This window comes from Chrysochloris asiatica, unplaced genomic scaffold (assembly GCF_000296735.1).
Source record: "Chrysochloris asiatica unplaced genomic scaffold, ChrAsi1.0 scaffold00048, whole genome shotgun sequence".
NCBI classification, from domain to species: Eukaryota; Metazoa; Chordata; class Mammalia; order Afrosoricida; family Chrysochloridae; genus Chrysochloris; species Chrysochloris asiatica.
In genome coordinates this window covers 6944531-6957249 of record NW_006408566.1, presented here as the reverse complement: position 1 = coordinate 6957249, position 12719 = coordinate 6944531, and the positions used below count along the sequence as shown (strand labels likewise).

The following is a 12719-nucleotide window of genomic DNA, read 5'->3' as shown; positions in this document are numbered from 1 at the left end:
TGTTGAGTTGGTTCCTACCCTAAGTAATCCTGTGTAGGATTTCTGAGGAGCGACTGGTGAATTTGAATTGTTGACTTTGCAGTTAACATCAACTTTACAGTCCAGTACATTAACCTACAGTGCCAGGGTCATATATGTACATAACATATATACATACATACACGAGGGAAGCTTCAAAAAGTTTGTGGAAGAATTCCATTATCTTTTCATTCCATGAACTTTCTGAAGGCCCCTTATGTATGTATTTGTGTATGTGTACCTGTACATTTTTTTCTTATTGTTTTTTAAGCAAACTTCACCAAGCACAAGGCATAATTTTGCAACAATTTAAAACAGCTTAAAAAGTGCATTTTATATTGTTTAGAATGCCAGTTAATCCCCTATGCTATCATTCAATTGTGAGGCTCTATGGAGCACTAGTGATTTTTTAAAAAATGGCTTCTTCTATCTGAGAGGTCAGTAAATTGAAACCACCAGCCACTCTTTGGGAGAAAGATGTGAGTTTGCTTCGATAAAGATTTACTGCCCTGGCAACCCTGTGGAGTAATTCTACTTGGTCCTTAAGGATCACTGAGCTAGAATCAGTTCAATGACAATGGTTTTGGGTTTAAGTTTACTGTTTCGTGTTGGGTTGGTTGCCCAAAAAGAAAAGACCTGTGAACTCTCTAGTTTTCTCAAGTGTATATTATTTCTGCTCTTTGCTGGCAACTTCCATTACTACTTGTTTGTCTTTGCCTCTTTGACCCATTCTGATTTTCTGCTGATATTTTGGTATAGAAAAGAAGATTAACAAGGTTGTTATCATTGTCTATGAAGCAAGATTGAATAGTGAATGAGTGAGATGCTAAGGACCTCTCATCAGTGTTGTATTAGTACATAGACTTGTGACATATTATTTCACCTTTCCTTTTAATTCTTTAGTTACTTATCTGTATTTTGCTGTACTTTTAGGGTGTTGGTGGTATTTATGATCTAAGCAAAATTTGAAAGTAAGTGTTTAGTGGAAAATCTTTGCTATGTGGTTGAAGAACCCTTAACTTAAAAGCACCTGGTTTGGTTATATGTGCACCCCTAAATGAGAGAAAGTAATTTTTTTAATGCATACAAAATAAAAATATATATATTCATTTAAATGTCCAAAGGCCACATTTTACAAGCCAGCCTCCTGCCCACAGGCACATAGCCCTTCTCAGTCTATGGGTCTTGACTTGGAAACTCTGGCTTGGAATGTTTTCCCACTAAGTGAATGTTGATTGAAAATGTCCTATGTGCTGGGCACTGAACTAAGTTCATTGGTAGGAGTTCAAGATGATTACCTAGCTAGTGGCTCCTGTTCTTAAGCTACTTAAAATCAAACAGGGAACACAGTGTATATAATATTCTGAGACAATATTTAAAATGCTCTATAATAAAGTCTTATGGAGTCCTGGTATGATGCTGTAGGATAAAGCACTGGACCGCAAGGCCCGTTTGAACTGCAAGGTCCATGGCTCAAACTCACCAGCTACTCCTCAGAAACCCTATACAGGGTCATTATTAATCAGATGCAATTTTACCACACTTAACATGGAATCCTGGTGTGGCACTGTGTGTTAATGCTCTGGGCTCCAAGGTCGTTTGAATTACAAGGTCAGTGGTTCAAGCACACCAGCTGTTCCTCAGAAATCCTATAGAGGATCGCTATGGGTTGAAACTAGTTTGATGACACTTAACAATAACAACAAAAACATCAACCATAATAAAGTCTAATGTTTAGAAAAAAAATTTTTTTTTAATAGATTTTGAAGAAAACTTTCCTGTAGGTGGGATATTTCAGAGTTAGCTTGAGGATGGGAGGGTTTTCATTGTTATGGTTGGAGGAGATGGCAGTCCAAAAGGAGAGTCCCCCAAACAGAGGCAAATACACAGGACACAAATGTGCAGACCTGTTTGGGGAATATAGAGAATTCTCATTTGGTTGCAGATCAAAGTATTTTAAGTGTGACAGTGATAGATAAAACTGGAGGAAATATGGTAGATTGGTGCCTTTGAAGGCATTTAAGTAAATTCTACTTTTTGGAATCTTCAAGCAGATTGAATTCTGCTACAGTCATTGAGATGGGTTCTACTTAAGCCAGATCCAAAAGGAGAACACGTTAGGTATGTGTATCTCTTTAAACACAAACCAATCCTGTTGCTTTCTGACTCATGTTGATTTCAGTTATTACAAAGTAGAAATGACTCTTAGGTTTTCAAAGTCGTGACCTTTTGAAAGCATATTGCCAGACCCTTTCTTCCATAGTGCCTCTGGGTGGTTTCATCCAGCTAGCAGTCCAGTGCTTAGCCACTTGTGCCACCCAGAGACTCCATCATGTGTGTGTGGGGGTGGGGGTGGGGGGAGGATAGTTAAGTGCTGTTGAGTTGTTTCTGACTTATAGTGACCCTACTCCAAGGGAGCAGCTGGTGGGTTTGAACCACCAGCCTTGCAGTTAGCACTTCAGTGCTGCTTATTCAACAGAATCACACTAGGATACCTATATTTAGGTGATTATTGAAAAAAAGAAAAAGAAGGATGCTAGCTCTAGCCTTGTGTTTCAAAGCAACATCTGGGATAGCATGAGAGGATGCTGACAGACTTTTGGATTAAGCATATAACTGCTTTTGTAAACATGACTGGTCCAAGAAGAACAAAATGCATTTATACAAGGTACCATCTAATTAGCTTAATTCAGATTCAGCATCTGAGTATTGGCATTTCTAGCAACCCCATTTCTAGTGACCTTTTTTCTGGTGTTTTTTTTTTTTTTTTCATTATTAGAATCACCTTTAACTTTACTTCTGTCTTTGAGATTATAGACTCATAAAATGAAATGTCTATTTAGAGTACTTAACAGAAAATTTAATCAAAATGCTAAGCTAAATTTCATTTAACAAGTTATTACCATCATTGGAAGTGTATTTCCAATTGTCTAGGTTATGCTGTTCAGCTACGTATTTATCAAACTCTTTTAGACATTGAGAAAGTATGAGATATATTTAGTATATAAAAACAAAGACCATATTCAAAAAACCTAAAACTACATTCAGTGTGCTGAAGTGTAGAGGAGACAATTTTGTGTTTTTTCTATCCTCTATTTGTACACACATTTACACATATGTGCACACTCATATTTAATATTTAGTGAAGAGTAATGGACTGAAGTAAAGGATGAAAATGAGTCCAGACTCCTCTATAATTTTCTGGGTAACTGTGGGCATGTTTGTTCTTTTCTCTCTCGGTACCTCAGCTGTATTCATCCACTACTTTTGAAGGTTAAACCAGATCTTTACCTAATCTTTACCTGATATTATGTTGTCTGAGCCCACCAGCCACTCCATGGTAAAAAGATGAGGCTTTTTGCTCCCAGAAAGATTTACAACCTCAGAAACTTTATATAGGGTTGCTGAGTCGTAACCAACTCCGTGGCACTAAGCAACAACAGCAGCCTATCAACTGTTGTTGTTGTTAAGTGCTGTTGGGTAGCTTCCAACTCATAGCAACCTAGGAACTGCTGGTGAGTTTGAACCACTGACCTTGCTTTTCAAACTGACCTTGAGGCCTAGTGCTTATCCTAGGGCACCATACCTGGACTCCATATCATGTTATTTCCTCTCTAGTTTATTCTTTAATGGAAACTGATTAAAAGCCATCTTTCCACAATACATGAAAATTGTTTCCTTTAGATTCTAATTTTAGGGGGAAGGTAAAAAGAAACACAAACCTCTGTGAAATCTTCCTCAACTACCACAGTTAAAGGAAAAAGATAATTCAGCAAACCATAATATAGATGGAATGTTTTATAACTTCAACAATTTTGGATATTTACCCTGGGGTTAATTTTATATTTAGACTCAAATTCTAGAAAATATTGATTGTGCTAAGCAATTGAATGGAGTCCTGGTGTGGCATTATGGCCTAATGAGCTGAACTGCAAAGTCGGTTTGAACCTCAAGGTTGACGGTTCAAGCTCACCAGCCACTCCTTGGTAGCTCTATAAAGAGTTGCTATGAGTTGGAACCAACTTGATGGCACTCAACAAAAACAATTTATCTTTCTGGCTGAGGTAGTACCCTAGATGTCTTCCTCATTTTCTCTTTACCTTTTGTGGTGATCTTAGAGGCCATGTGTTGAAGATGACAGCTTCATGACATGGAAGGAGCATGGGTGAATATATTGGATATATGTTAAGAGAGAGAGCTAACAGCATCTTTTGGCTGTGGAGAGAAGGAGAGTCAAAAGTGCTTGTTAGGTTTCCAAATAGAGCATGTTGGGGATGAAGGTACCATTCTACTTGGAAGGGGATTCCTGGCAATGGAACTGACTTAGGAAGAAGGTGATGATTTTACCTTTAGAAGCTATATACCTGATGTGAAATCTCTATTATTATTTTTCTAGACTACTGAAATATTTTTAAAAATCTTATAGAATATTAGAATTATCATCCAACGGAAAGAATTAGAAATATATTCTTAAAATTGTCTGTGAGGGAAAATGAATTTTTTTCCCCTTTTCATATTAACAAAAAAAGAGAGACATTTTCATATTGGTACTAGGGTGTATCCTTTACTTTCATATGATGTATATTGCTACAGTGTGTTATTTTTCAATCCTCAATTAAAATATAGATAATAATGATATGAACGAATTATAATTATATCAGTAAATAATATGGATATTTTTTGTTTGGGTAGCATTTTATTTACATATCCAAATTCATTTTCTCATTCAGTATTCACAATAGTCATACAAAGTGGGTGTTTTTCAATTCAGGTATACAGAATTCCCACGATGTTAAATAATTTTCTTAATCACGCACAACCAGTAAGTAGGGAAACTAGATCTGATTTCATGTCTGATGTAAATGTAACAAAACTCTGTGTGGGATTTGAAGTCAGGAATTATGAGAGTTAATACAGAAGGCTCTAAATTGGTGTTCATTTCAGTTAGGATTGTAACAGTTGGTATATTTGCATACTGTCACTACTGGTAAACCCTGAAGTGGTAAGAATTTCTTGGGCACTCAGCTGTTCTGGTAAATTAAATATTCTGGTTTTAGTTTCAGTACATGATAATGTGCATGATAGTATTCAAATATTCTGCTCCCATAAAGATGTACAGCCTTGGAAACCCTATGCAGGGTTGCTATGAGTCAGAACCGACTCCACGGCACAGCACCCCCACCCCCACCAATATCAGTGACTGGAGTCCTGGTATGGTACTATGGGTTAATGTGATGGGTTAATGTAAGGTTGGTTTGAACTACAGGGTTAGCAGTTCAAGTTTGCCAGCTGTTCCTCAGAAACCCTATGCAGGGTCACTATGAGTTGGAACCAACTTGAAGGCACTTGAAAGCATTATCAGTGACAGCTACTTAATTGAAGGGGCATCTTAGAGTTTTAGTTACTAAAGGATTTAGCTACTAAAGCATTTGCTTTTGTTGTTAAGTGTCGTCGAGTTAGTTCCAACACATAGTGACCCTGTATAGGATTTCTGAGAACATCAGGTTCCTACCGACCTTATGATTACTCACTATTTATCTCTAACTGCATAAGTATCCCTAGCAAATACTCATCAAGTTCTTGTTCAGTCAACCACTGAATAAGAAGGTGAAGAGATATGATAGTGGTCTCAAATACTCCAAAGCTTGCTTAACTCTGGTGGTTGGGGTGGTGTGCCGTTGAGTCGGTTTCAACCCATAGCAACCCTGTATAGTGTTTCTGAGACTGAAAATCTTTACAGAAGCCGAAAGCCTCATCTTTCACCCATGGAGCTGCTGGTAAATTCAAACTGCTAACAGCCCAATGTATAATCCATTATTCCACTTGGGCTCCTTTGCTTAACCCTAGGCATAGCATAAAAACTTAGAATTACATCCTTTCTCGATGCTAGAAGAATGTTGAAGAAAATATGAATAGTGATGGAAAAATATCATTATGAGCTTGCCAGCTAATTTCAATACTATAGAGTCTGTGACTCATTCATAGTAGATCAATACCTGTTGTTCAGTGCCGTTGAGATGGTTCCAACTCAAGCAACCCTGTATAGGGTTTCCAAGGAGTGGGTGGTGAGTTTGAACCACTGATGTTGTGGTTTAAACTGACCTTGAGGTCCAGTGCTTTATTCTACAGTGTCACACTAAGACTATTTAAAACATTAAATATTTGGTATATAAGATCTAAAATGAAAGGAAGAATAATAATACGATCACTTAGCCTAAGAAGGTGCTAAGGGAGTGGCTTAATAAAGACATAAATGTACAGAGGATTAATTTTTTAATTCATTAAGAAGCCCTGGCGTTGCACTGTAGGGTAAAGCAGTGGACCACAAGGTCAGTTTGAAACACAAGATGGGCAGTTCAAACTCACCAGTCACTCCTCAGAAACCCTATACAGGGTCACTATGAGTCGGAACCAACTTCTCATCACTTAACGACAACAACTTCCGATTACATAGACTGAGGGAGAGCTAGAAGTGCTTACTTGTCTATACCAAGAAACTTGCAAGACAAGTTTCTAACCAATTGGAAGAGATCCATATTTGTGCTGATTCCAAAGAAAGGTGATTCAATGGAATGTGGAAATCATCCAACAACATCATTAATATCACATGTAAATGAAATTTTGATGCAGATAATTTTTAAAAAATTGCAGTAGTACATCAACAGGGAGCTGCCAGAAATTCAAGCTGGATTCAGAAGAGGACAAGCAAAGGAGGAATATCATTACTGATATTAGACGGATCTTGGCTGAATGCAGACAATACCAAGATATTTATTTATGCTTTATTAACTGTGCATTTGATTGTGTGGATCATAATAAAATATGGATAATATTGCAAATAATGGGTACTCCAGAACACTTCATTGTGCTCATGAGGAACTGGTACCTAGACCAAGAGGAAGTTGTTAGAATAGAACAAGGGGATACTAAAAGGTTTTAAATCCAGAAAGGTGTTTGCCAGGGTGGTAACTTTTCACCATACCTATTCTATCTATGTGCTACGAGTATAGTCTCAGAAACTGGATTATATGAAGAAGAATGTGGCATCATGATTGATGGAAGACTCAGTTGATATGCAGATCACAGAAACTTGCTTGCAGGAAGTGAAGAGGATTTGTAATACTATTGAAGATCAAAGGGTGGATCTTCAGTATGGATTGTACCTCAGTCCTCAAAAGTGGACCAATAAATAGCAATGATAAACAGAGAAAAGATTGAAGTTGTCAAAGACATCGTCTTGCTTGGATCCACATTCAACGCTCATGGAAACAGAAGTCAAGAAATCAAATGACATTATATATTAGGCAAATCTGCAAAAGACTTCTTTCAAGTATTAAAGAACAAAGATAAGAGTTTGATGCACCTGACCCAATCCATAGTATTTTCAGTTGCCTTGTACACATGTGGAAGCTTGACAATGAATAAGGAAGACCACAGAAGAATTGATGCATTTAAATTATGGTGTTGAAGAAGAAAGCACCCTGGACTGCCAGACGAGCTCACAAATCTGTCTTAGAAGAAGTATAGCTAGAATGAATGCTCCTTTGAAGCGAGAATGGAGAAACTTTCTCATACTTTAGACTTCTTAATAGGAGGAACTTGTCCTTGAAGAAGAACATCATGCCTAGAAAAGTGAAGGGTCAGAGAAAAAGACAGAGTCCACAATGTGATAGGTTGATACAGTGGCAACAACAATGGACTCAAACATAACAACAATTGTGAGGATGGCACAGGACCAGGCAGTGTTTTGTTTTCTTGTGAAACAAGAACCAGGCAGTGTTTTGTTTTCTTGGTCTCTATGAATTGGAACCAAATTGATGTCACCTACAACAACAGGGACTTTTATTGCAAGTTGACATATTTCTGTTATCTAGAAGGAAAATTTTCAGAACAGTGAACTTTGCTACTTATGGGATTTATAGCAGGAGAATGACCGGTTGAATGTATGCATGGATGGTCAGTAGATTGATATATGATCATCATTATACCTTGCAGATAGAATTGAGCTATATGTATCCTAAGAAAACTTAAAGCTAAATTCTGTGTCTAATTCCTTTTATGTTGTTGTTGCTGTTAGGTGTCATTGAGTCTGTGTTGACTCAGTGACCTTAGCACCAAATAACAAAATACTGCCTGATCCTGCGCCAGTCTTACAGTTGTTGCTATGCTTGATCCCATTGCTGCTGCCACTATGCCAATCCATCTCATTGAGGGTCTTCCTCTTTTTTGCTGACTCTCCTCCACTTTACCAAGCATAATGTCCTCCAGGGACTGTTCCCTTCTGATGATAGTTGTGGAGTATGAGAGATGAAGTATGGCCATCCTGGCTTCTAAGGAGAATTCTGGCTGTACTTCTTCCAACACAGATATGTTTGTTCTTCTGAAAGTCCATGGTACTTTTAATATTCTCCTCCAACACCATAACTCAAGTGAATCAATTCTTCTGTGGTTTTCTTTATTTATTCTTCAATTTTCACATGCATATGAGACTATGGAAAATATCATGGCTTTGGTCAGGCGTGCCCTAGTCCTCAAACTGCCATCTTGCTCTTGAACACTTTAAAGAGGTCTTATGCAGCAGATTTGTCTAATGTAATACGTCACTTGATTTCTTGACTGCTGCTTCCATGAGTGTTGATAGTTGATCTAAGTAAAATGAAGTCTTTGACAACTTCAATTTTTTTCTCAATTTATATTGATGTTATTTATTGATTCAAAGGTGAGGAGATTTGTTTTCTTTACACTGAGGTGCAACCCACACAGAAGGCTTTGGTCTTTGATATTCACCAGTATTTTAAGGCCATGTTCTCCTTCATAGTATCCAGATTCTTAGGTTATTTGCTCAGAATACAACCCTGGCACACATCTTTTCCAATTTTAAACCATTCAGTGTTCCCATGTTCTTTTTGAACAACTGCCTCTTGATCTATGTGCAGGTTCCTCATGAGCACAATTAAGTGTATCAGAATATTTATTCTCTGCATTGTTGTCCATGGCTTGTTATGATTGACACAATCAAAAACCTTGATATAGTCAATAAAGCATAGGTAAAAATCTTTCTGGTATTCTCAAGGTTAAATCAAACCACTAGGTCAGCAGTTCAAGCCCACCAGTCATTCCTTGGAAGTCTATACAGGGTTGCTATGAGTCAGAACCAACTGGATGGCACTTACCAACAACAACGAATGGGGAAAATACAGAATGATGCAGAAATGAAAAAAGAAGATGGAAGGAATACACAGAGTCACTATACCAAGAAGAAATGGTAGACATTCAACCATTTCAAGAGGTAGTAAGTATGTGATCAAGAGTCAATGAAGGAGGAAGTCTAAAGTGCACTGAAGACAGTGGCAAAGAACAAGACTCCAGGAATTAGGGAATACAAGTTGAAATCTTTCAACCAAGTGATGCAGCACTGGAGGCACTCAGTCTTCTATATCAAGGAATCTGAAAGACAGTTACCTGGTCATCTAATTGGAAAAGATCCATATTTGTGCCCATTACAAAAGAAGTGACCCCAATGGAATGAGGAGAATTATTGGACAATATCATTAATATGGCATACAAGTAATATTTTGCTAAAGATAATTCAAAAACAACTGACTCCGTTGACAGAGGTTCAAACTGGATTCAAACAAGGACATGTGGAATAAGGGATATCATTGCTGATGTCAGATGGATCTTGGCTGAAAATAGAGACTACCACAGTTTACCCTCGGCCTTGTTTTGGTTTATGATATGGAGCTTTTCCACTGTTTCTTTCTACAGATGTAGTCAATTTGTTTTCTGTGTATTCCATCTGGTGAGGCCGATGTATATAGTTGTCTTTTGTGATATTTAAAAAGGTATTATTTGCTGTGAAGAATTCATTGGTCTTGTAAGATTCTATCATTTGATCACCATCATCATATCTATCACCAAGGCCATATTTTCCAACTACTGTTCTTCATCTTTGTTTGTGACCTTTGCAGTTCAATTGCCAGTACTGATCAATGCGTATTTGATCAATTTTAGACTGAAGAAATTGGTAGAATTCTTCATTTTCATCATCCCTGGCTTTAGTGGTAGGTGCATGAAGTTGAATAATAGTGGTATTAACTGGCTTATGCTGAATAATAGTGGTATTAACTTGCAGGCTTATGGATATTATCCTATCACAGACAGCATTATACTTCAAGATAGATCTTGAAATGTTCTTTTTCATGATGAATGTGACACCATTCCACTTCAATTTGTCATTCCCAACATAGTAAACCATTTGATTGTCAGATTCAAATGGCCAGTAGCAGTCCATTTCAGCTCTCTAATGCCTAATATTGTGGTTGGTGCGTAAATTTGAATAATAGTAGTATTAACTGTGCTGCCCTGTAGGCGCATGGATATTATCCTATCACAGACATTGTTGTACCTCATGACTGATCTGGACATGTTCTTTTTGACAATGAATGCATCTAACAACAACAACAACAACAATGCCTAAGATATTGATGTTTGTGTGTTCCATTTCATTTTTGACAGCTTCTAATATTCCTAGATTCATACTTTGTACATGCCATGTTCTGATTCTTAATGGATGTTTACAGCTGTTTCTTCTCATTTTGAGTTGTGCCCCATCAACAAATCAAGGTCCAAAAGCTTTACTCCATTTGCCTCAACATAGTCAACTCTACTTTGAGGAAGCAGTTCTTCCCCAGTCATATTTTGAGTGATTTCCAACCTGAGGGGCTTTCTTCTGGCACTATATCTGACATTATTGTGCTCTTCATCATGCTTCAGTATTCAGTCTTCTGGTACTATCTGACAGTGTTCAACTGATATTAATAAGGTTTTCAGTGACTACATATTCGGAAGTAGCCCATCTCTCCATTTTGCTAGTCTGTCTTAGTTTGGAAGCTCAGTTGAAACCTGTCTACCACAGATGACTCTGCTTGTGTTTAAAACAATGGTGGCATAGCTTCCAGAATCACAGCAACACGCAAGCCACCACAGTATGGCAAACTGTGTATTTAACCTTTAATTTGTATGCATGTTTATGTGATGTCTGATATTTAAAAAAATAACCCCATTTTTATGCATGTTTAACTTATTAAATCATTTCCATTCTTTTTTGCAAGTAGACTTCATAAGTCCTCACTGAATAAAACTGGTTAACAGTCCTGTGGTGTGTTGAGTTGTCACTGCCATGTAATTCCCCTTTTCATATGCTACTCTCAGATTCAATGTAGTGGATTAGAACTAAATCCAAGAAATTATATGTAGAATATGTTCCAGCTTTCTAATTCACCTTTGAAGAATTCAGCGCAAAGTACTTGGTTTTGAACTGTTAGCCTAGAGATTAGCAGTCCAGTGCTTACCTTACAGCACCATCAGGGTTCCTTACTATATGACACTTGTAGTAACAATTTAGAGATTTTACCAAGGTACCAGCTCCTCTTCTTTGGATGAAAAATAGAAAGGCAAGGACATATGGGAAACATTTCTGTATTGTCCACTTGCTTTCTTTGAAATCTATCTTGTTGGAAATGGCATTTATAAAAATGAAATTTTGTGAATTACAGTTCAATTGATTTTTTCTGTGTATGCCATAAAATCAGAGTCTATCTTAACAGTATCATTAAATTCAGTGCTTTCAACATAAAATATCAGGCTGGAGAGGGTCTGCAGATGGAAGGAGATAAAAAGAATGGATGAATTTGTAGAGAAAAGAGGAAGCCTTATTACAGTACAACGTCATCATGGAACAGGCCAAATTAATTTCACTGGTATCTGGAATATTACTCTCGCAGTAGAGCTGGGAATCTCTCCACCCTGCTGGGAACAGGAAACTCCAAGTGATATATATATATATATATATATTCCACTATACAGTGTTGCTATGAGCCAAAACTGATTTGACAGCACTTAACAATATCAATGTTGTTGTTAAGTGCCCTCAAGTTGGTTCCAATTCATAGTGACCCTGTATAGTGTTTCCGAGCAACTGGTGAGCTTGAATCACTGCCCTTGCAATTCAAACTGACCTTGCTGTCCAGCACATTAACCTAAAGCACTACACCAGAGCTCCTACAATAACAATAATAGCACTAAATGTAAGTAAGACTTTCAAACAACATTGAAAAGACCACCTGATTAATTATGATTTGTAATAGAATTAGACATAGAAGAGGCTTCATAAGTGCTCATTTCCTACTGCATGCAACAGTTGTATTCTCATTGTGAGTCTTACAGCTGTTATATATCATTTATTATTATTATTATTATTATGTTGTTGTTGTTGTTGTTAAATGCCAAAAAATCAGAGTCTATGTGAGCAGTATCTTTAAATTCAGTGTGTAAACATATGGATGTTAGGCTGGGGAAGGACTAGAAATGGAAAGAGACCAAGAGAATGGATGAATGTACAGAGAAAGGGAAAGGAGGAAGAAAAGAAGCGAGAAATCCACTCCAATCCCAGTTCTTAGCAACCCTGGATAAGTTTGCCAAAGAGTGGCTTGTGGGTTTGAACTACCAATCTTGCAGTTTGCAGTCTAGTGGTTATTCTACTGTGCCACACTAGGACTCCAAGATTTATGATAGACGATAGATAATCACATTTCTTGCGAAAGTTCTATTTTGTTATTGCTACTCTGTGGAAAGAGACAATGGAAAAGCTTCATATCATCAGTCAAAACAAGGCCAGGGGCAGATTATGGAACAGACCA

At 37.3% G+C, this 12719-nt stretch overlaps 1 protein-coding gene across 6 annotated transcripts in view; it reads left to right on the top strand.

The window, feature by feature from the left end:
• The window catches only part of SGIP1 (SH3-domain GRB2-like (endophilin) interacting protein 1), a 360328-nt gene that overhangs the window by 126658 nt on the left and 220951 nt on the right, over positions 1 to 12719 (top strand). The window lies entirely within an intron of this gene.